At 42.8% G+C, this 21,635-nt stretch overlaps 1 long non-coding RNA gene across 1 annotated transcript in view; it reads right to left on the bottom strand.

The window, feature by feature from the left end:
- LOC109285948 (uncharacterized) overlaps positions 1-20,839 on the bottom strand; it is a 213,278-nt gene extending 192,439 nt beyond the window's left edge. The window contains exon 1 of the long non-coding RNA XR_002093851.2: positions 20,664-20,839. This is a non-coding gene — a long non-coding RNA (uncharacterized LOC109285948). The remainder of the gene's footprint in view (positions 1-20,663) is intronic.
- Positions 20,840-21,635: the final 796 nt, after the last annotated feature.

Here is a 21,635-nt window from a genome sequence, read left to right as displayed (position 1 = left end):
GGGTACTGAAGGCACTGGTCGACATCATTGCACAGCCACTGGCAGGAATATTTGAACACTCGTGGAGCACGGGCCAAGTCCCGGAGGACTGGAAAAGGGCCAATGCAGTCCCCATTTTCAAGAAGGGGAGGAAGGAGGACCCGGGCAACTATAGTCCAGTCAGTCTCACCTCCATCCTTGGCAAAGTCTTTGAAAAAATTATCAAGGCTCACATTTGCGAGAGCCCGGCAGGACAAATTATGCTGAGGGGAAACCAGCATGGGTTCGTAGCAGGTAGATCATGCCTGACTAATCTAGTCTCTTTTTATGACCAGGTTACGAAATGCTTGGACACAGGAGGAGGGGTGGATGTCGTATACTTAGACTTTAGGAAGGCCTTCGATACGGTATCCCACCCCATACTGGTGAACAAGGCTCGGTCCTTGGCCCGATACTTTTTAATGTTTTCATCAGCGACTTGGACGAGGGAGTGAAGTGTACTCTGTCCAAGTTTGCGGACGACACAAAACTGTGGGGAGAAGTGGACACGCCAAAGGGCAGGGAACAGCTGCAAGCAGACCTGGACAGGTTGGACAAGTGGGCAGAAAACAACACAATGCAATTCAACAAGGAGAAATGCAGTGCTGCACCTAGGGAGGAAAAATGTCCAGCATACCTACTGCCTAGGAAATGACCTGCTGGGTGGCATGGAAGTGGAAAGGGACCTTGGAGTCCTAGTGGACTCCAAGATGAACATGAGTTGGCAGTGTGACGAAGCCATCAGAAAAGCCAATGGCACTTTATCTTGCATCAGCAGATGCATGACGAATAGATCCAAAGAGGTGATACTTGCCCTCTATTGGGTGCTGGTCAGACCACAGTTGGAGTACTGCGTGCAATTCTGGGCACCGCACTTCAAGAGGGATAACCTGGAGAGGGTCCAGAGAAGGGCCACTCGTATGGTTAAGGGCCTGCAGGCCAAGCCCTACGAGGAGAGACTAGAGAAACTGGACCTTTTCAGCCTCCGCAAGAGAAGGTTGAGAGGCGACCTTGTGGCTGCCTATAAGTTCATCACGGGGGCACAGAAGGGAACTGGTGAGGTTTTATTCACCAAGGCGCCCCCGGGGGTTACAAGAAATAATGGCCACAAGCTAGCAGAGAGCAGAATTAGACTGGACATTAGGAAGAACTTCTTCACAATTCGAGTGGCCAAGGTCTGGAACAGGCTCCCAAGGGAGGTTGTGCTCTCCCCTACCCTGGGGGTCTTCAAGAGGACGTTGGATATGCATCTAGCTGGTGTCATCTAGACCCAGCACTCTTTCCTGCCTATGCAGGGGGTCGGACTCAATGATCTATTGAGGTCCCTTCTGATCCTAACATCTATGAATCTATGAAAGTTGTCATTGCTATATATGAATTGATCCAGTTGCTTGGTTCTAAGTAGGAAGGGTGGACATTCAAGAAAGAGTCCCAGTGCCAGCAGGTAACAGAACTGCATCAGTAAATCAAGCAGCATTTTTTACTCTGCTTGAAAATGTGTTGATTGAGAAAGAAAGGGAGCACTACATTTTAGTATGAGCCACTTTGTGAGAACTTGAAAGGCATAGAATGAAAAATGCACACTGTATCTTCATGAGAAGAGTGTTAAAAAATAGTGTGCCGTATTCTGCTCGGAGGTACGCTTTCCTGTTATATAGACTTGTACAGGTGTAGAACAGAATCTGTTCACTCTGAGCACTGTTAAAGGGTTATCCAAAATTGTAAACTCTTTGAGGCTGATACAGTCATGTTGTTTTATATCTGTACTACCATAGTTTCTACCAGAGTAAAAATAATAATGGTAAAAATATAATAGATGGCTTAATCTTGCCTATGCATTTTCATAGTAAAGACCTTTTAAAATTGTTTGAAAATTTTGTTTTTAATACTGGATACATCTCTTACAAAAGAGGTGTGGGTCTGTTCCATTGTATTCCAAAATGTCTGCCTTTATTTAAAAAAAAAAATAGAGATACCTTCTTTGGAACTACTCTATCATCTCAATGGTTGGGGGGGGGGAAGAAATAAAAACTTGAATTTGGCATCAATACAGCCCTTAGATTACAACTGTGCCTGCTTTGCAGTGTTGTGTAGAAATTTCATTTTGATTTGGCCAAGATTCCAGAGTTAAATAGAGAACCATATGCAGGTTTGTTTGTTTTTAAAAAAACTCAAGGAATAATGTCTTTTCCTGGTTGTGTCTCTCTCAGTTTTCTATTGGCACTGCACACAGTTGTAGTAATCTGAGGGGAATGTTCAGTCTAAGCAAGAGTACAGAACCACTCTGGATATGGCTTTTGAGGGCACTGGGTTACTCCCATTCAAAATTTTAAAGTGGACATGGAGGCTCTGATGTAGTAAGATACTTAAGCAAGTGAGAGGTGTCATGACCCAAAGGTCTGATTTTGTGTGCGCGCTTCGGCACTAGAATTATCCCCGTGGGATTACAACTTCATTGCACGGTGGAGTTTTGCTGCACAGAGAACCCACGTGCAAGGGAGAGAGTTCCCGCCACTTTGCAGCTGTCTTTGCAGGGTGCATTTTCTTTGCAGCACAGAAATGCACGGTGCAAAGAGTTCCTGCTCTTCGAATGCAAATTCGTGTCCCGCTATTGGCTAGTTCTAAATTATTCCCACGTGGTGGCTAGCGATTGGCCTGCTAGCCGTATAAGAGGCTTGAGCGGTTTCTGCCCAAGCTGAAGAGGACTCCACATCCATCTCGTGGGGACTCTGGGTACGCGGCAGGGTAATAGAAACCCTGTGTTTTATTCAGAGGAGTTTGGCGGCCTGATCCACTGCCCACCTCTTCCCGTCTTTGAGCGGTAACCTTTCATAAGACGTATCGACAAGTTTTGAGGCGCGCTTGTCCTGGACATCCGGAGTTCTGTCTGCGTGGAGCCTAGCAAACTCCACATGATTGTTTGTGTTCTTTCTGTTTGTAACCGCAACTCAAGCAAGTTTTCAGCCTGCACCACAACCATCTCGGTGTAAGTAAACAATCTTAAAATCAACCATTAAGCGTTTGTGCCTAATTCTAGCTCGGCGCCCGCCCTCTCTGACCCGGCGTGCCTGGGCTGCCAGCCACAGCCCACGTGCAGCGCGACCAGGGCCGCAGGTTCGCACCCGGCCCGCACAAGAGGCAGTGCCATGTTAATACATGGTTGAGGAGCAGATGCCTTATATCTCAGCCTGGCAATGGTGTGCATTGGGATGGCTTTTTGTTGTGCTCTATAGGTATACCTTCAGAAGGCTAACAACAAGGGTCATTCAGCTTTAATCATTTTCTATTCAACTGGAGCACACTCAGACAAAGAAATACCCCTTGTCCAAAAAGTCTGTGTAATACGATAGAAGAATTAGTACTTGTGGTTTGGAGCATGAAACAGGTGGCAAAATGGGTCTGAGGGATGCACATGCCACCTGTATGACTTGTGCAAGGGGGGGACCATGTACTACTGCTATCACCCATGTACGAGGGATGGGGGAGCCATTTGTCTCTGGTGTGGGTAAGGAACCACAGACTGTTGCCACCACTAGAGCTTATATAGTGAGGAGTTCCTGGGGGGCTGCCCCCCCCAGTGTGCAGCCCACACAGCATGCAGCCTGGGGGGTGTATCTAAGCACCATATGTGGCCCCAGCCACTCAAGTTGGACAGTCCTGCCATAGAGGAAACAAAATCTATCTAACTACTCTGGAGAGGAAGAGTGTCCCATAGACACTGTGCTGGAGGTTTACTGTAGACCAAATTTTCAGGTTTGGATACAAGTAGAATTCTTTATGTGATCATGGGAGAAATTAATAGTGGAAATTGCATGATTATGGGAGACTAACTGCCTAGACAAATTGGATAACAAATACTACCAATAGTGGTGGGGCAGAGATATTCTTGACTAAGGCGGCTAATGGATTTCTCTAGCAAATGATTACTGAGCCAACAAGAGCCAGTGGTCTTTTAGGTTTGTTTAAATAAGTAGCATGGTTGTTATAGAATATATAGCTGTGGAAAAGAATCTCAGATGGAGTGGTCACAGAAAAGGAGGGCTGGAAGGGGCCACATGAGGAGAAAGATGTATGAGGTAGGATATGGAACAAGGCTACAGCAATGGGCATTAGCACAATTGAGGTGGAAGCAAAACTTAGATTGGTTGCTGTGGTGAAACTGGGGACCCTGATAATCTTTATTTTAAAACACTGAAAGAATTTAAATCATGAAATAGTAACTCATGTAATACAACTCTTCACTTAATCTTCCAATTCTAGAACAGTGCCCTTTATAAGAGAATAGCAAATGTAGAGCTTCTGTTCCAAAAAGGGAAACAAGAAAGATTCAGGTAATTATAGACTTATTACTTTAACTTCAATATTATGCAAGATCTTAGAACCTTGAAGGAAAGAATAATTAAGGATATGGAAGTAAAAATGATATGGAACAAAATGCAACATGATTTTATCCAACAAAGATTATATCAGACCAATCAAGTCTGACAGAATAATTGAGATATCACATAAGAGCAATACAGGGAAACTAATCTGTCTAGATTTAAGCAAAGCATTTGATACTGGAAATTTTAGAGCTAAATTTGATGCTGGAAACTTATCAGATACAATGGAGAAGAAGACGTTTAATACTGTAATTACGAGGTTGGTACTGGCTAGGAGAGATTACAATCAATTTGACTACAATGGGAAAGGGGAGTTGTCTGTTTGGAGAATCTTACTAGTGATATTCCATCAATCAACTACCTGAAGGGAAGTTCCAAAGAGGATGGAGCTAGACTGTTCTCAGTGGTGGCGGATGACAGAACAAGGAGCAATGATCTAAAGTTGCAGCAAGGGAAGGTTAGATTAGAGATTAGGAAAAATTCTCACTAGGACAGTAGTAAAACACTGGAACAGGTTACTCAGAGAGGTTGTGGCATCTCCATCCTTGGAGGTTTTTAAGGCACAGGTAGACAAAGCCTTGGCTGGGATGATCTAGGTGGGGATGGTCCTGCTTTGAGCAGGGTTTGGACTAGATGTCCTCCTGAGGTCCTTTCTAACCCTAATTTTCTATTTTCTATTTAATGGTTTCATTAGCAACTTTGATATAAGAACCAAATATGAAGATGTGGATGTTACAAAGTTGGATCTTGAGTGGAAAACAATCAGTTTTCCAAGGGTAACTGCATGTAGTAGGTGCTATTACAACACTTCACCACCATGTGGCTGGAGAGAAAGTAATAACCTTTTACCTTGGACTGCCTTGGGTTAAGTTGTGGACAACAGGCAATTATACTGAAGTAACTTACTCTAATATAGTTTTAGCCAGGATTCTTTCAGAATTAATTTTCATCCTGGTTGAGTGAAGTTGCCCATGTATAGGGGGTTATATCACCTGTCCACTCTTTTTTAAAGAAGTGTAAAGGTCAATGACATGGGTGTTAATATGTTGTCCATCCAGACTCATAGATAATTGAGGAATGGAGAGATGGAAATCATATGGAATTTAATAATACAGAGTGCAAAGTCATGCACTTAGGAAATAATTCCTAGAATTTCTGCTACAAGATGTGAACTCATAGTTTGGAGGTAACTGAAGAGGAGCCACACCTGGATATATTGTTCAAGCATAGGATGAGCATGAGCCACCAATGTGATGTTCCTTTGAGGCAAGGTTCAATGCAATTTTAGGGTATCTAAGGTGGGATGTTTTTAGGAGAGACAGGGAAATATTATTACTACTATGCAAGTCATTAACAAGACTCCACTTAGAATATTATATACAGTTCAGGTCACTTCATATTCAAAGAAGATTAATCTAAACCAGGACAGGTAATTAAAGGAATAGAGAACCTACCTTATGAGAGAAGATAAAAAGATTGTTTTTTCAGCTTTGCATTTTGCCTCCTTCTGGGGTGGGGGTCTGGCCCACTTCCTGGGATCATATGAAATAAAAATTCACTGCTGTTGCAGTGGCATAAGTGGTGGTCTACATGGTGGTTTTAATTTTAATCAGATGTTTTGCGACTATGGCTTCTGTGTGTTAGAGAAGCCAAAAGTCACTTGGAAGAACTGGATGCCTTTAAGTCAGCAGGCCCGGATGAGCTCCATCCGAGGGTACTGAAGGCACTGGCCAACATCATTGCAGAGCCCCTGGTGGGAATATTTGAACGCTCGTGGCGCACGGGCCAAGTCCCGGAGGACTGGAAAAGGGCCAACATGGTCCCCATTTTCAAGAAGGGGAGGAAGGAGGACCCGGGCAACTATAGGCCAGTCAGTCTCACCTCCATCCTTGGCAAAGTCTTTGAAAAAATTATCAAGGCTCACATATGCGAGAGCCTGGCAGGACAAATTATGCTGAGTGGAAACCAGCACGGGTTCGTGGCAGGCAGATCATGCCTGACCAATCTAGTCTCTTTTTAAGACCAGGTTACGAAACGCCTGGACACAGGAGAAGGGTGGATGTCGTATACTTAGACTTCAGGAAGGCCTTCGATATGGTATCCCACCCCATACTGGTGAACAAGTTAAGAGGCCGTGACTTGGATGACTACACAGTCTGGTGGGTGGTGAATTGGCTGGAGGGTCAGACCCAGAGAGTCGTGGTGGATGGGTCGGCTTCGACCTGGAAGGGTGTGGGCAGTGGGGTCCCGCAGGGCTTGGTCCTTGGACCGATACTCTTTAATGTCTTCATCAGTGACTTGGACGAGGGAGTGAAATGTACTCTGTCCAAGTTTGCAGGTGACACAAAGCTACGGGGAGAAGTGGACACGCCGGAGGGCAGGGAACAGCTGCAAGCAGACCTGGACAGGTTAGACAAGTGGGCAGAAAACAACAGAATGCAGTTCAACAAGGAGAAATGCAAAGTGCTGCACCTAGGGAGGAAATTGTCCAGCACACCTACAGCCTAGGGAATGACCTGCTGGGTGGCATGGAAGTGGAAAGGGATCTTGGAGTCCTAGTGGATTCCAAGATGAACATGAGTCGGCAGTGTGACGAAGCCATCAGAAAAGCCAATGGCACTTTATCGTGCATCAGCAGATGCATGACGAATAGGTTCAAGGAGGTGATACTTGCCCTCTATCGGGCGCTGGTCAGACCGCAGTTGGAGTACTGCGTGCCATTCTTGGTGCTGCAATTCAAGAGGGATAACCTGGAGAGGGTCCAGAGAAGGGCAACTCGTATGGTTAAGGGCCTGCAGACCAAGCCCTACGAGGAGAGACTAGAGAAACTGGACCTTTTCAGCCTCCGCAAGAGAAGGTTGAGAGGCAACCTTGTGGCTGCCTATAAGTTCATCACGGGGGCACAGAAGGGAATTGGTGAGGTTTTATTCACCAAGGCGCCCCCGGGGGTAACAAGAAACAATGGCCACAAGCTAGCAGAGAGCAGATTTAGACTGGACATTAGGAAGAACTTCTTCACAGTTAGAGTGGCCAAGGTCTGGAATGGGCTCCCAAGGGAGGTGGTGCTCTCCCCTACCCTGGGGGTCTTCAAGAGGAGGTTAGATAACCATCTAGCTGGCGTCATCTAGACCTAGCACTCTTTCCTGCCTATGCAGGGGGTTGGACTCGATGATCTATTGAGGTCCCTTCCGGCCCTAACATCTATGAAAAGATATGGTCCCATGGCTGCTTCTGGACAAAGGGTTACCTGTGAATGCATGGGATTGAATTTGGTGGCCCAGGAGGTCTTGAAATCCTACGTTCTTATGTGGCACTCACAAAGTCTAGGTCTTTTAAAGCATGAATTTCAAAAGCCATGTAACTAACTGGGTAACTGGGTTGGATCTTTGATTATGTGGCAAAGTTGGACCAAGATTATAAAAGAAAGGATCTCATCACCAAGTATCTAAGAGAGCAAGACAGAAAGCAGAGATTTCATTTACTGGAGACAGAAGTGTTGCATAGGAAGAAAGAGGAAAAGACTGTCCTTGGAGGACTCTTGAGGCCACTAATTTCTACTGGTGGAAGGCAGAAATCTTTCCAGGAGAGGGAGCGGACTGCAACCTGCAGCTGCCCTCTCCCCCCTGCTCTCCTCACTTTCCCCAAGAATGGGTAGAAGAGAGACAGCTGGCAAAACCTCTGCCTGGCTTGAGGAAGAGGCAGGAAGTGGTGGCTGCTGTTCCTCTGCTCTCTGCCCTCCTAGCCTAATGGAGGAGGCTGAGGGGAACAGCAGCCCCCTATGCCTTTACCAAATCAGGTTGACCTGGGTCTTGGGAAGGCACAGGAGCCTCTCTCGACTCCAGTTTCTGGGAAGAGTTAAGCTGGGGGAAAGTGGACAAATGTCTATTCCCTCTTTGAGAAACTCTTCCAGACCGACTTCTATAGCATTGGAGTCAGTTTATTCCTCTCCCAGAACTGGGTTTGTTGGGTTTATTTGGCCTCAGGGAAAGAACTTGAACATTTGTCTACATTTGGTTTCTACTGGGAGAACGGAGATGCTCCCAGTGGAAACTGACCGTCTATATATGGCCTGAGTTAAGCCCAAGAATACTAAAGAGTGTTGAGGAAACTGTAGGCATGGAAATGTGTTCAAGTATTTTTACTGCTTTGCCTACATTTGTATATTTCTTGTATTGTCTAAATTAATCAGTAACTGGATTTTGGAGTTCTTATGACATCTGAGTCACTATTTCAACCACTGTGTACTTCTGAAGAGGTGAACCATAACTCAGAGTGCCTACAAAGACAAAACTCTGGGAAAGGAAGTAGGGTTTGCTTAAGCTACTGGGGAGGAGTGTGGGAAGTCAGTGCTGGTCCTAGAGACTTACAATGGGTGGGCTGCATTTCTGTGAAAGAATAACAAAATACATCTAGGAAGCATGAGAGGAGTGGTTTTTAGGGATACACAACAGGGTTTTTCTGAGTTCTGACATGGCATTCTGACATGCCCTCCAATATAATAGAGACAAGCCAGGTAGGATGCATGCATGAAGTTTACTAGGAATTACTGTTCCATTTGAATACCTAGTAGAGTCACAGGGTAACCAGGCATGCTTGATATAGTAACAAAGGAACAGCAAATACTTTGGGTATAAAACAAGAACACTCCCAGAGCTGTTCTGCTTGACTAAATATAACTGGACTTATGAACTTTTAGCATTTATTAAAGATGTCTTTCCTCTTGTTCCCTACTGGATTAAAAAAAAAAAAAAATAATCTAGCTACATAGTGACACACACAGATTTTCTCTAAGTCTTATAGTCAAGAGGTGGCACATGAATTTTAATTGCTGCTTCTCTTTTTCCCCAACCTATCCCTCTGAATAATTTGTCATATTTGATCTAAGCTAGCTGTTTTTATAGTGCAGATGACATGTCCAGGCAGGGTATGCTGCTTGTACAGTAGAACTATGAGGGAAGCCCAAACAAATCTGTGCCAGCTCATGAAGTTAAAACAATTTTGCATATAAAAAGGAAACCATAACTAATTAACACCAGGCAGGTGGTCTAGCTGGAAATTTAAAATCCAAACGAGGTCACAGGGGAGTATGGGGCTTGGCAGAGAGAACTGTAACTGAAATCATCACCCAAGACCAGCCAAGTGAGAACACAGCCAACTACCCATAAAAAAAAAAAAAAAAAAAAAAAAAAAAAAAAAAAAAAAAAAGATGCCTGTGCCAGTCATTTCTGGGAAAAATGAGCCAAGGACAAATGACTGCAGCTCACAAAATGAGCACGATTACATTTAGACTTCAGAGGCTTTTTTCTAAAAGGGTTTTTGTTAAATGCCAATGTTATTTGGTCAGATTCACAGTAAGATCAAAATCAACCATCACAATGCTTTAAGAAAATCAGCAGGGAAGAAGCCAGGGTTAGGGTGTCAAATATTAAAACAAAGAGGAGGGTGTGAAGGTTTATGCTGAACCTAGGTGGGGTTTAGGGTAGGCAATATACCTCTCTGGGTTAACAAAAAGTAAAAGCAGATACCAGCAAAGTACAAAGCTGGCTGAGTATCAACCAGAATAAGTGATATTGTGGCAGTTAGCAGAAGGAAAAAAAGAGTTTTAGTTTAGAGAAGGGAAACAGAGAAAGTGAGATTTGTGAGGTGTAGGGCTGAACTGTTGCATTGAAACTACAGGCTGGTTAAATAGAAGTCATGAGTTTTAAACCTGAGTCTGTATTTCCACATGCAATGGGAAACTAAACACCCAGGCCACACTTTTCATTGGTGGCCCTGTAGAGCAGAAAAAAAATATTGTTTTCTTCAAGCCCCTTGCCAACAACTGCAATTATACTGCTTGTTTAAGTGGGAGAACTAATACAGAGGAACGGTTCTGGAGTGCTCACAGTTTAACCAATCTGGACATAAAGAATTATGAATGGATGGAAAACATCTTGGGTTCTGTTTTCAAGCCATACATCTTAAATATGAAAAAGTGTATAAGAACAGAATTATTTCCATTTACAGGAGAAATTTCCATTAATCTAAATATATAACCAGATCTGAGTATTCTGGGTTTTGCACATGCAAGTTCCAAACTGTGTTTTTAACAGGCATTCTGAGAATGTAGCCTGTAAGGTCAATTGACTTTAGCTTGGAAGTGCAACGGAGTACTTTGGAAAACAACAGTGTAAAGAGCTCTTTGGATGTAATCAGTCTGATGGCACCATTTGTATCAGCTAGTGTAAACATTATTGTGGTAATTTTATAACATTTCATATTCCTACATTACTGTGATTAAGACTGCTGATATTACTATTGAATGTGTCATCTATACTATAATGCATAGCATTATAGATATGGCTTGTAGCCACATTGGTCTAAAAAGCAGAAGCAGACAAAACTCTTGGGCTAATAAAAGATACTGCTTCTAGCGTTGCAGAAATACATAAAAGAAAATGAGTCAGGCCTCTGCTGGTTTATACTTGTGTAACTGATGCCAACTAACACCAGCTCAAGGTCTCTATTCTGTAGTTGTGACTCAGACTTATTTAGATATATACAGGACGAGTTAATCAGATGCAAAGTGAGAAGATTTGATTAGTGATGAGACTTTCAGGGAAAGAAGTGAAAAAGAAGAGGGAAGTCATGTGTCAGAGGCCCTCTCTACATGTTACATGTATCACACAATTACTGGGTTAATTGCATAATTAATTTAGACTGGCTACACACGCAAGTTAATTATCATGTCATAAAAGGTCTATCCAGCTATAAAGTTAGAGCTGGAAAATGTATATTAACTTCTCACAGTGGAGAGGACTCTCGGTCACAACACCATTCCACAGGCTGTTGCTGTTGGGAGTCCTATCGGCTGATAGGACTCCAATGCATGGCAGCCTGTGGGGTGCTGGCATGGATGGTAATCTTGTCATTTGACTAGTCTCTCATCTGCACAGTGGGAGCCTAGGATTGAGATCCTCGGCTCCTCCTACATCGGTAATAAGGCATGATAGGATCTGATGCTGGATCCCACAATCAAATCTCCTGCCATGCATTTGTGGCATGGCAGTTGGCACAATTGTATGGATCTCACATTAGATCCTATCATGCCTTTACTTGAATACCTAGAGGGGCCCAGAGAAACATGGAAAGATGTTTCAGGTAGAAGGGGGCAGCCTAGAAGAAGGCACAAAGCTAAGAATTGGTGGAGGCAAAGGAGCAAGAGGAAGAATGTGAAGTGGGAGCAGAGATTTAGCAGGGACAATATTATTCAAGGAATCAAAATACTCTGTGATGTGAAAAGGAGCTGGAATTGTAATCCAAATCCCACTGAAGTCATTAGAAAGTCTTCTACTGACTTCACTGTGTTGTCAGGCAGGCCCAGAGAAAGGATGCAAAGCAGGGAGTAGTAGCCACAATGGTCAGAAAAGATGATCTTTTTTGCAGCCTTTAAAACAAACTAGAGAGAGAGCTGAGAAAGCAAGGATAGAGTCTGGTGATAAGATTCAGTGAGAACCTGAGTATGTGTGGTTGTGAGAGAAAGGGAAAGACAAATCAAAGATGATATTAAAGCTGTAAGTCTGGCTAACAAAAGAAGGTAATGCTATTATTAACAGAAATATGTAAGGGAGAGAGAGTGCACATGTTGAAGACCTGCATAGAATTAGATCACCCCTCAGGCTACTCTGCACAATGAAGGCAGCATGTGCAGACCAGCAGCAGATCAGAAAAGCACACATGCAAGTTGTATGACAACTTTGCAAACTACCTCACAACTTGTGCTCCACATCTTCAGCTGTAGCTGAGGAGCTGTCCTATTAAACACTGCTATATTAATATTTAAAAGGACACAGAGGAAATCCCTCTCATTTCATATGATTAAAACTAACCTTTAAAATTTTATGTCCATTGCAAAAATGGCATCCAGATCTCTTGATTCCCCATCTTTTACTTGGGCAAGAAATCGCCTCCCCTTAGACCCAAGTCTTCTTTGAGCCAGAATGAAATCAGCCATCCCAGCATGCCACTATCTTACAGCCTTTCCTTCTACCAACTGACCTAATGAAGGAAACCAAATATATGAGATCTTCTGAGAGTCTTGTACAATTTTTTACATCTGGGGATAAAAGACTAATTTATATAATATCTCATGATCACTATAGAAACATGTTATATCGTCTTGAGGAAACACATTAGAATCTTCTTAAAACTTTATTGCATATATTAAAAAATGATTCTCTTGGACAATTACTACACCTGTTGATTTGGGCATTCACTTGAAACTGAGCTATTATAAAAGCAGCCTGAGGTGATTTGTGTAAAAAATTTAATTATTGAGTTAAATAAAACATCAGCTGTCTTTTAATGAAATAAATCAGTTTGTGCTGCTACCCTCTTGGGTTTTACCAGGTACATTCAAATAAACACTTAGAGATAGCTGGATTATAACTTTTAAAGTGCCAGAGATGTGCATGGCGTATTGCAGATCAGACCAAGATGTTATTTTGGCCCAGAATATTTGATAATGTAAGTAAAAATGAAAACCCATGGAAAAGATGTCCTACAGGAGACCTAGAGAGTTATTAGTTTGCTGCCAATGCCAAATATACATTTTTCCTGTAATACACAACATACTATAGCAATTCAGAGTCCACCCCCAAAGAGAATCTGCACGTTTTGGTAAGAACGTTAGCTAAGGAGTCTTTTGCAGTTTACAAAGCCAGAGGTTTGAAACTGTTACACAGATGTTGCTGCACCAAAAGTAGACAAGCACTGCACCAAAAGTAGAATGCACAGAACCCTCCTCCCCTGGACACTGCATAAGGAAATAGCCATACTTTGACTCTCAAGGTATGTCTATGCTTGAGTGTGTTGCTGATGAACATGCCCAGCCTACTTACCCCTGCGCCACAGACACCAAATCTGGAAATGAGGTGCTTAAATTGCCCTTGTAGTATCTTTCTCTCTGGTGGTAAGAGTGGTACCTGGAAGTTTCCCCAGGCTGGCTTCACTGTCTCATTCCTTTAGAGCAGTGGTTCCTAACCTTTTTAGACTGTGAACCGGCAAACTGTGGACTGGAAGTGACTGCAGACTAGCTAACTGTGGACTGGCATATGGCACACCGGAAGTGACCGGCATACTGCGGATTGGCAGCCAACCCTCCTGCAGAGTTTTTTATACTGAGTATAAAAAAGGGTTGGCTGCCGATCCGCAGTATGCCGGTCATTTCTGGACTTCTGGTCTGGCAGCCAACCCTCCTGCAGACCAGCAGCAGCCTGATACCGGGCCTTGGCCTAGGGGTTAGGAACCTCTGCTTTAGAGTAACTGTAATCTGACACGAAAACAAGCACTAAATTCCTTTACTTGACAGAGGGTGACCTCAAGGTTCAGTACTTGGACTAGTGCTCTTCAACATGTTCATTAACGATTTGGATTTAGGTATTACAAGAAATCTGGCAATGTTTGCTGGCAACACCAAGTGATGGGGGAGCATAGTCATGCTCAAAGATAGGCTGGCAATACAGGTCAACCTGGATAGGCTCAGGAAGTGGGCAGACCTCAACCCGATTACATTTCTCTCTATTAAATGACAAGTGCTCCATCTGGGGAGAAATAACCCACAACACACTTACAAGCTCAGCAGTGCTCTGCTTGCCAGAATCACAGCTGAATGAGACCTGGGTGTCGTGACCGACAACAAAATAAACATGAGCCACCAATGCAATGCTGTAGCTGGCAGAGCTAACCAAACATTGGCATGCATCCATCAAGGCATCTCGAACAAGGCAAAGGATGTCATCCTCCCGCTTTATTTGGCTTTGGTGAAACCATGACTGGAGTACTGTGTCCAGTTCTGGGCTCCGCATTTCAAGAAGAATGTGGAGAAGCTCAAGAGAGTCCAGAGGAGGGCCACATCCATGATTAGAGGCCTAGAGACCAAGATGTATGAGGAGAGATTTGGGATTGTTCAGCCTGGAGAAGAGAAGACTTAGGGGTGATTTGGTGGCAGCTTATAACAGACTCTAACATATATTACACACTGTGTACGTTACTAGGTCTGATCCATGCTTCATATAGATATTATGTATTACAAAATAAAATAATAATAAAATAGGTTGGACATTGAAATGATAATGACTGAGAAAATGCAGCCTTTTTCATTTTAAAATGTTCATTAACATGTCCATAAAAAGGTGTGCATGCTGTCAAATGACAATAGCTACCAGCACATACATACTGTATTCATCACTAGTTATAAACCAGTGAACAGTCTCTTTAGCCTAGTGTCACTGGGGACAATATAAACCCATTCAAGATGCCATACCACTGAAATCCTGGAAAATTCCACTTAATAGTTCTCACAAACTTGAGGGATTTTTTGGGTGTCATGAGTGTTTTCTTGAGTTTGTGTTACCAATATGGCAAGTGTAGTGTCACAACCTATGTGTAGACAAGCTGCACTTAACAGTATCTTCCTTATGTTTATATGCATTCTGGTTTGGTGTAAAATGCATTTCTTGTATGTTACACCAGGGCCAGGATTGTACAATATGACGACTTACAGGTAATAAACAATGAACTTTTATGGCACCTGGTGAGGTTCAGAGCCTAAATGGCTGAAGACCAGCAATTGCTAAGAATGATCATTTGACATGCATCATTTACTCACCACTCTTGCAGATGTATTCTGAGGCATAGGAACAAGGCCTTTCTAGACAATGGTTAATTTATACGATTCATAGATTCATAGATGCTAGGGTCGGAAGGAACCTCAATAGATCATCGAGTCTGACCCCCTGCATAGACAGGAAAGAGTGCTGGGTTCAGATGACCCCAGCTAGATGCCTATCTAACCTCCTCTTGAAGACCCCCAGGGTAGGGGAGAACACCACCTCCCTTGGGAGCCCATTCCAGACCTTGGCCACTCGAACTGTGAAGAAGTTCTTCCTAATGTCTAGTCTAAATCTGCTCTCTGCTAGCTTGTGGCCATTATTTCTTGTAACCCCCGGGGGCGCCTTGGTGAATAAAACCTCACCAATTCCCTTCTGTGCCCCCGTGATGAACTTATAGGCAGCCACAAGGTCGCCTCTCAACCTTCTCTTGCGGAGGCTGAAGAGGTCCAGGTGCCCCAGTCTCTCCTCATAGAGCTTGGCCTGCAAGCCCTTAACCATATGAGTGGCCCTTCTCTGGACCCTCTCCAGGTTTTCCACATCCCTTTTGAAGTGCAGCGCCCAAAACTGCACGCAGTATTCCAACTGCGGTCTGACCAGTGCCCGATAGAGGGGAAGTATCACCTCCTTGGATCTGTTCGTCATGCATCTGCTGATGCACGATAAAGTGCCATTAGGTTTTCTGATGGCTTCGTCACACTGCCAACTCATGTTCATCTTGGAGTCCACTAGGACTCCAAGATCCCTTTCTGCTTCTGTTCTACCCAGCAGGTCATTCCCTAGGCTGTAGGTGTGCTGGACATTTTTCCTCCCTAGGTTCAGCACTTTGCATTTCTCCTTCTTGAATTGCATTCTGTTGTTTTCTGCCCATATGTCCAACCTGTCCAGGTGTGCTTGTAGTTGTTCCCTGCCCTCCGGCGTGTCCACTTCTCCCCAGTTTTGTGTCATCTGCAAACTTGGACGGAATACACTTCACTCCCTTGTCCAAGTCACTGATGAAGATATTGAAGAGTATCGGTCCAAGGACCGAGCCCTGCGGGACCCCACTGCCCACACCCTTCCAGGTCGATACCGACCCCTCCACTACTACTCTCTGGATATGACCCTCTAGCCAATTCGCCACCCACCGGACTGTGTAGTCATCCAAGTCACAGCCTCTTAACTTGTTCACCAGTATGGGGTGGGATACCATATCGAAGGCCTTCCTGAAGTCTAAGTATACGACATCCACCCCTCCTCCTGTGTCCAGGCGTTTTGTAACCTGGCCATAAAAAGAGACTAGATTAGTCAGGCATGATCTACCTGCTATGAACCCGTGCTGGTTTCCCCCTCAGCATAATTTGTCCTGCCAGGCTCTCGCAAATGTGAGCCTTGATAATTTTTTCGAAGACTTTGCCAAGGATGGAGGTGAGACTGACTGGACTATAGTTGCCCGGGTCCTCCTTCCTCCCCTTCTTGAAAATGAGGACCACACTGGCCCTTTTCTAGTCCTCCGGGACCTGGCCCATGTGCCACGAGTGTTCAAATATTACTGCCAGTGGCTGTGCTATGACGTCAGCCAGTGCCTTCAGCACCCTCGGATGGAGCTCATCCGGGCCTGCCGACTTAAAGGCATCCAGTTCCTCCAAGTGACTCTGCACCATCTCAGGGTCTACGCATGGCAGTCTGGTGCCTTGCTGCTGCCTCTCTACAATCCCAGTGAGAGCCTTGTCCTGCCCCTCACTTAGGAACACTGAGGCAAAGAACTCGTTGAGGAGTTTAGCCTTGTCCCCCCTGTCCATCATCAATTGCTTCTGCCCATTTAGTAGGGGTCCTATTCCTCCCTGGGCCTTCCTTTTACTCCCTATATATCTAAAAAACAATTTTTTGTTATCCTTTTACTTGGGATGCCATCCTCAGCTCCATGGTAGCTTTGGCCCATCTAACTGCCTCCCTACAAGCGCGAGCAGAGGAGGTATACTCCTCTTTGGTAATCTCTCCCCATTTCCACTTTTTATATGCTCCCCTTTTAGTCCGCAGGCTGCCCTGGATTTCTCTGGTCAGCCAAGGAAGCCTCCTGGCCCCTTTCCCTCTTTTTCCTCACATCGGGATTGTCTCCCTCTGAGCCCGAAGGATCATTTCCTTAAGGTACAGCCATCCTTCCTGGGCTCCCATCTCTTCAAAACTCCTACTCTGCAGTGCATCCTTGACTAATCACCTGAGTTCATTGAAGTCAGCTTTCCTAAAGTCTAGCACTTTCACCCTACTAGTTACCTTACCCACTCGACGTCTTATGATGAATTCTATTATTTGGTGATCACTGTCCCCCAGGTGACTACCAATCTGTAGGTCCCCTACCATATCATCGCCCGTTGCCAATACCAGGTCCAGTAAGGCATTCCCCCTAGTGGGACCGTGTACCATGATGAAAGAAGGTAAGAATTACACCTACCTTGGGGACTACTAAGGGAAGGATATTTCTTAGTAGACGCATCTACACAAGATGCTTTACTGCCCTGTAGACTAATTTACTGCGCAGTAAAGCATCACTGTATACATGTGCAGGCATTTACTGTGCAGTAAATTAGTCTACTTAGCAGTTAGTTTGCTACCTGCTTTAGCATTAGTTTTAGAAGTCACTGGGAACTTTGGGTATGCAGCACCTCCAAATATCAGGCTGTTTATTTAGGTTGGTAAGTATGTAGAGATGCCCCAACTTATACACCCAAGCTTGACAAATCTGGCTAGTAAATGGGGTGGAATTTAATTATGTGGAATATCATTATGTCCAAAAAACTAGGACAGAATGCTATAGTCAACCCACTTTTTCAATGGGATAAAAGATGAGGAGAAAAGTTTGGGAAAGGAAGGGAAGAGTTGGAACCAGAGTAAATGCATGAGGGTTAAATGAAAGGCTGTGGTGGAATAGTAGCACAGAAAGAACTCAGGATCTCCAGAAATTCCAGGTAGGGGCCCCTACCTTAATAAGAACCACCAGACTGCTTCTGACATTTTGAAAAATCAGAAGCTAAGAGAGGTTAGATTAAGAAGAGGAGGAGGAGTAGGTAGTTGGCTAAGTAGACAAAGAAAAACAAATATGTTTTATAAAATGCAAGTAACTTGAGACAAAATAGTCGTGTCTTTGACTTGGCTTTTATGTTGTTACCCTTTCCCCACCTTTCTCTGTTTTTTATATTGTTAGATTGTACACAGACATTGCATCTTACATGGCACCTACCATTCTTCCAGAATTTTTTTATGTATATAAAACAACACCAATAATTTAATCCCAAGGATTTGTACTTATTGTAGCTAAATTTCATTGCTGTACAGAGCTTCTTTCATATGTACAGTTTAACACAACTGCTTCTACAATGTGCAACTGACCCACAGGGAAGGCACCTGCTGAGAATGCTCAGACACCAAATGGGATGGGGCATTGTAGGATTTAGTTCGCACTTCATTCCATCATCTTGGACAGTTTCTCCCACACATATCAGGAGATTTTCAGTGAAGGAACATGGTACTATTCAAAAGCATCATAAAAGTATGAACCCATGTAGTTCAAGTGAATTTAAAATTTACTTGCGATGTTCTTTAGTCACTGTTTTAAAAACTCTTTTCACTAAACCCATTATCTATTTAGGATTATTTCAACATTAGTCAGTAACATTCTTTGAATAATAAACTAGCGTTCTGTCTTTCTGGCAGGACTCACCTTGATCTGCATTATCATTTAGGCCCCATCTGAAAACATCATTAATTTAAATAAGCAATAGAGACTGAAATAAAATTCCATTCATGCTTAACTCTCCAATGTGGTTTTGAAAACCTTTCTTCTTTAGCCAGTCTTATGTTACATGCTGGATGGTCTTTGCTTTGACCACCTCATAAAAAAAGGCTCATAAATACTTTTCATGTGTTATTTAAACTAGCAGTACTCCCTGAGGCACTGTGCTCTTATTTTTAAAAATCCTCTGTGTATTTCTAAAGTATTTCTAAACCAGTAGCAGAGGTAAATGTATAGTTTAACCCAGGAAAGCCATATTCTGTCACTATCAGGCCACAAATTTTCTTACTCCTAGCTGATAAGAATAAAGCATTTCTAGCAAACGTCACCTGATTTATGTGCTTTCCTTTTAGAAATCATCAATTGCAGGACATGAGTGAAAATTACTGAAAATGTTGTGCTTGACTAGATGTTTTCTAAAACCCAAACTGTATTTCCAATATCCTACCACACAAACAATGAACTAACCAAGACTTTCTTGTTTTACAGTTGCTGTTAATACTCTTGAATGAAGCAGCGTTACACAAAAGCAACTCTGTACCTGATGACAGCTGTGTTTGGAGGCAATGTAGAAGAAGACCAAGTGTGACCTCCTGGGATGTTCTGAACAACTAATGATTCTACTATAACACAGTAAGTTCAACAGAATTCTTGTAAAAATACAGATAGAATAAAAAGTCGTTACATGTCCACTGCTGACAAACCTAGAACTAAATATCAATCCCCATGAAAGTAAAAAGTATTAAGATACAGTTAAGATAAATACTAAACAGAAGTGTACTGTACAACAATTTATAAAAATAAAAAGTACAAAGACCAGGGAGTTGTAGAATTAAAGTTTGGAAATCAAGTAATCAGCAGATTGGAGAATTAAAAAAAAGTCCTCTTAAATCTCAGAAAATCTGGAACCATTATGTTCAAGTTCCAGTTTTGCCCCTATTCACCTTTCAACAGCAGCAGAAAAACTTTCAGAGACTGCAATCCAGAGAAAATTTGTCAGAGTAGTTTGTAACGTAGGAGCACACCTATTCATGATAGCTTGGAAAGTCGGCTCACTCCCAGCCTTCACAACACCAGCCAAAAATCACAGTTTCCTGAATGACCAGGGTGTCAGACATTCCTGGCTCCTAAGAAGATAGGCAGCAGGGGCCACAGAAACAAGCTGATAACTCCTTCACAATACAGATGGTTCAGCTTGTAAGAATTGACAAAGTTACCCAATTTACTCCTGGAATTTATAAATTCCACCAGGCCCTGACAGGTTTCTTGTAGGGTCATGTACTTTTGGAGGATAAATCCAAAGGTAACAGTTTTGTGTCTAAAGTAATATACATCAAACATTAGCTCTTACTAAAGACAAATAGCATTTTAATTTTTCTACTAAAACTGAAATTTGAAATATAATATTAATAAATCCATCAGAGGACTTTTCAAAGATTTTTTTTAGAGAGGCTTGCTTTTTAAAATCCTCGTATCTCTGAGATCACATTTCCAGTTTACCTCACATTTTCCTTGAAAACAAATAGCATACAATTATTTGACTGAGAACTACTCGTGAGAAAATTGAGGTAGAATGACAGTTTATGAAGAAGTTAGGATTGTGTGTGAAGAGGAAGAGAAAGAAGTGGCTTCAGGATTGGTCTTCAACAGAAAGTGAATTATTGTACAATATTAGAGTTGCTGATGCAGCCTCTTACCTTAGTTCATCAGATCCTCTCTCATACTCAGATCAAGCTCACCAAAGAAAAGCAAGCCACTTACAACACTACTACCATTTATCTGTCTCAATGGCTTTAAAATCTAATTCTAAGTCAAGATCCACCAAATGCAAAAGGCTTTACTTACCTTATGCACACTTTTGCAGTATCCACAGTGGGACAATCATGGTGTAGGAGATCAAGATGTTAAGTTCTGAGCAGCACATGTACGAGAACTTCTCTTTTCTGTCTTGCTAAAGTCTGTGGTAGATGATCTGCAAATAGCCATCAGCCTTGAATTTGAAGGGGGGGAGGGTGTAGAAATAAGTGTCCTTCCCTGATTATTTCATTGAGAGATCACTACAGACAACTGCTCTGCATTAAGAGGAAACTTACATTGCCCCCACATTTCACATAGAAATTCAGGAGACAATTATGCAATCTCTAGAGCTATGGCAATTCAGCTGGAAGAGAAAGATTGTCTCTCAAACATCAGGGCATCTGACTGACCTACTGTAAGCTCTGGGAGTCAAATAAATACAAGTGTAAGGTTTAAAATGGAAATGTAGGAGCAGCAAAATACCCACATTTGGGTCATATATTAATTACCAGTAAAGGTATAAATACCACAGCAGCTACCAGTTGTATCCCATATAAGTATATTATTAATGTATAATATAGATAATACATAATAAGGTCTTTGCTGTTTTTAACCTGTAAAGAATGCAGAGTACCTCACAAATGTTAATTATTTCAGTGTTATACATGATATAATATATCTTGTTATAGAGTATAATAACAATAATATCTCATTTCCCCCTAATCGAACAGATGGGAGAAATGAAGCTGAGGTGAAAAGTGACTTAATCCAAGTCACACGATGGTCTCTGACTAGAACCCAGATTTTCTGGCTCCAACTCTGCTAGAAATCTCCTCCTCCTTCCAAAAGGAACCTACTGATTCTTGACACAGATGTCTTTTAGGTGCAATAATGCTTGCCAAACTCTTTTATGACATAAGTACCTAACTCACTATCGTCTGTTTCCGTCATTTAAAAATCAAGTGTCAGACTTCAAAATATCATGGCATTAAAAACAATCTCATTAATTATGAACTAAAG

This window comes from Alligator mississippiensis, chromosome 3 (genome assembly GCF_030867095.1).
Source record: "Alligator mississippiensis isolate rAllMis1 chromosome 3, rAllMis1, whole genome shotgun sequence".
Classification (NCBI taxonomy): domain Eukaryota; kingdom Metazoa; phylum Chordata; order Crocodylia; family Alligatoridae; genus Alligator; species Alligator mississippiensis.
The sequence above is the reverse complement of the archived record's forward strand: the minus strand, read 5'-3'. Positions and strand labels throughout refer to the sequence as shown.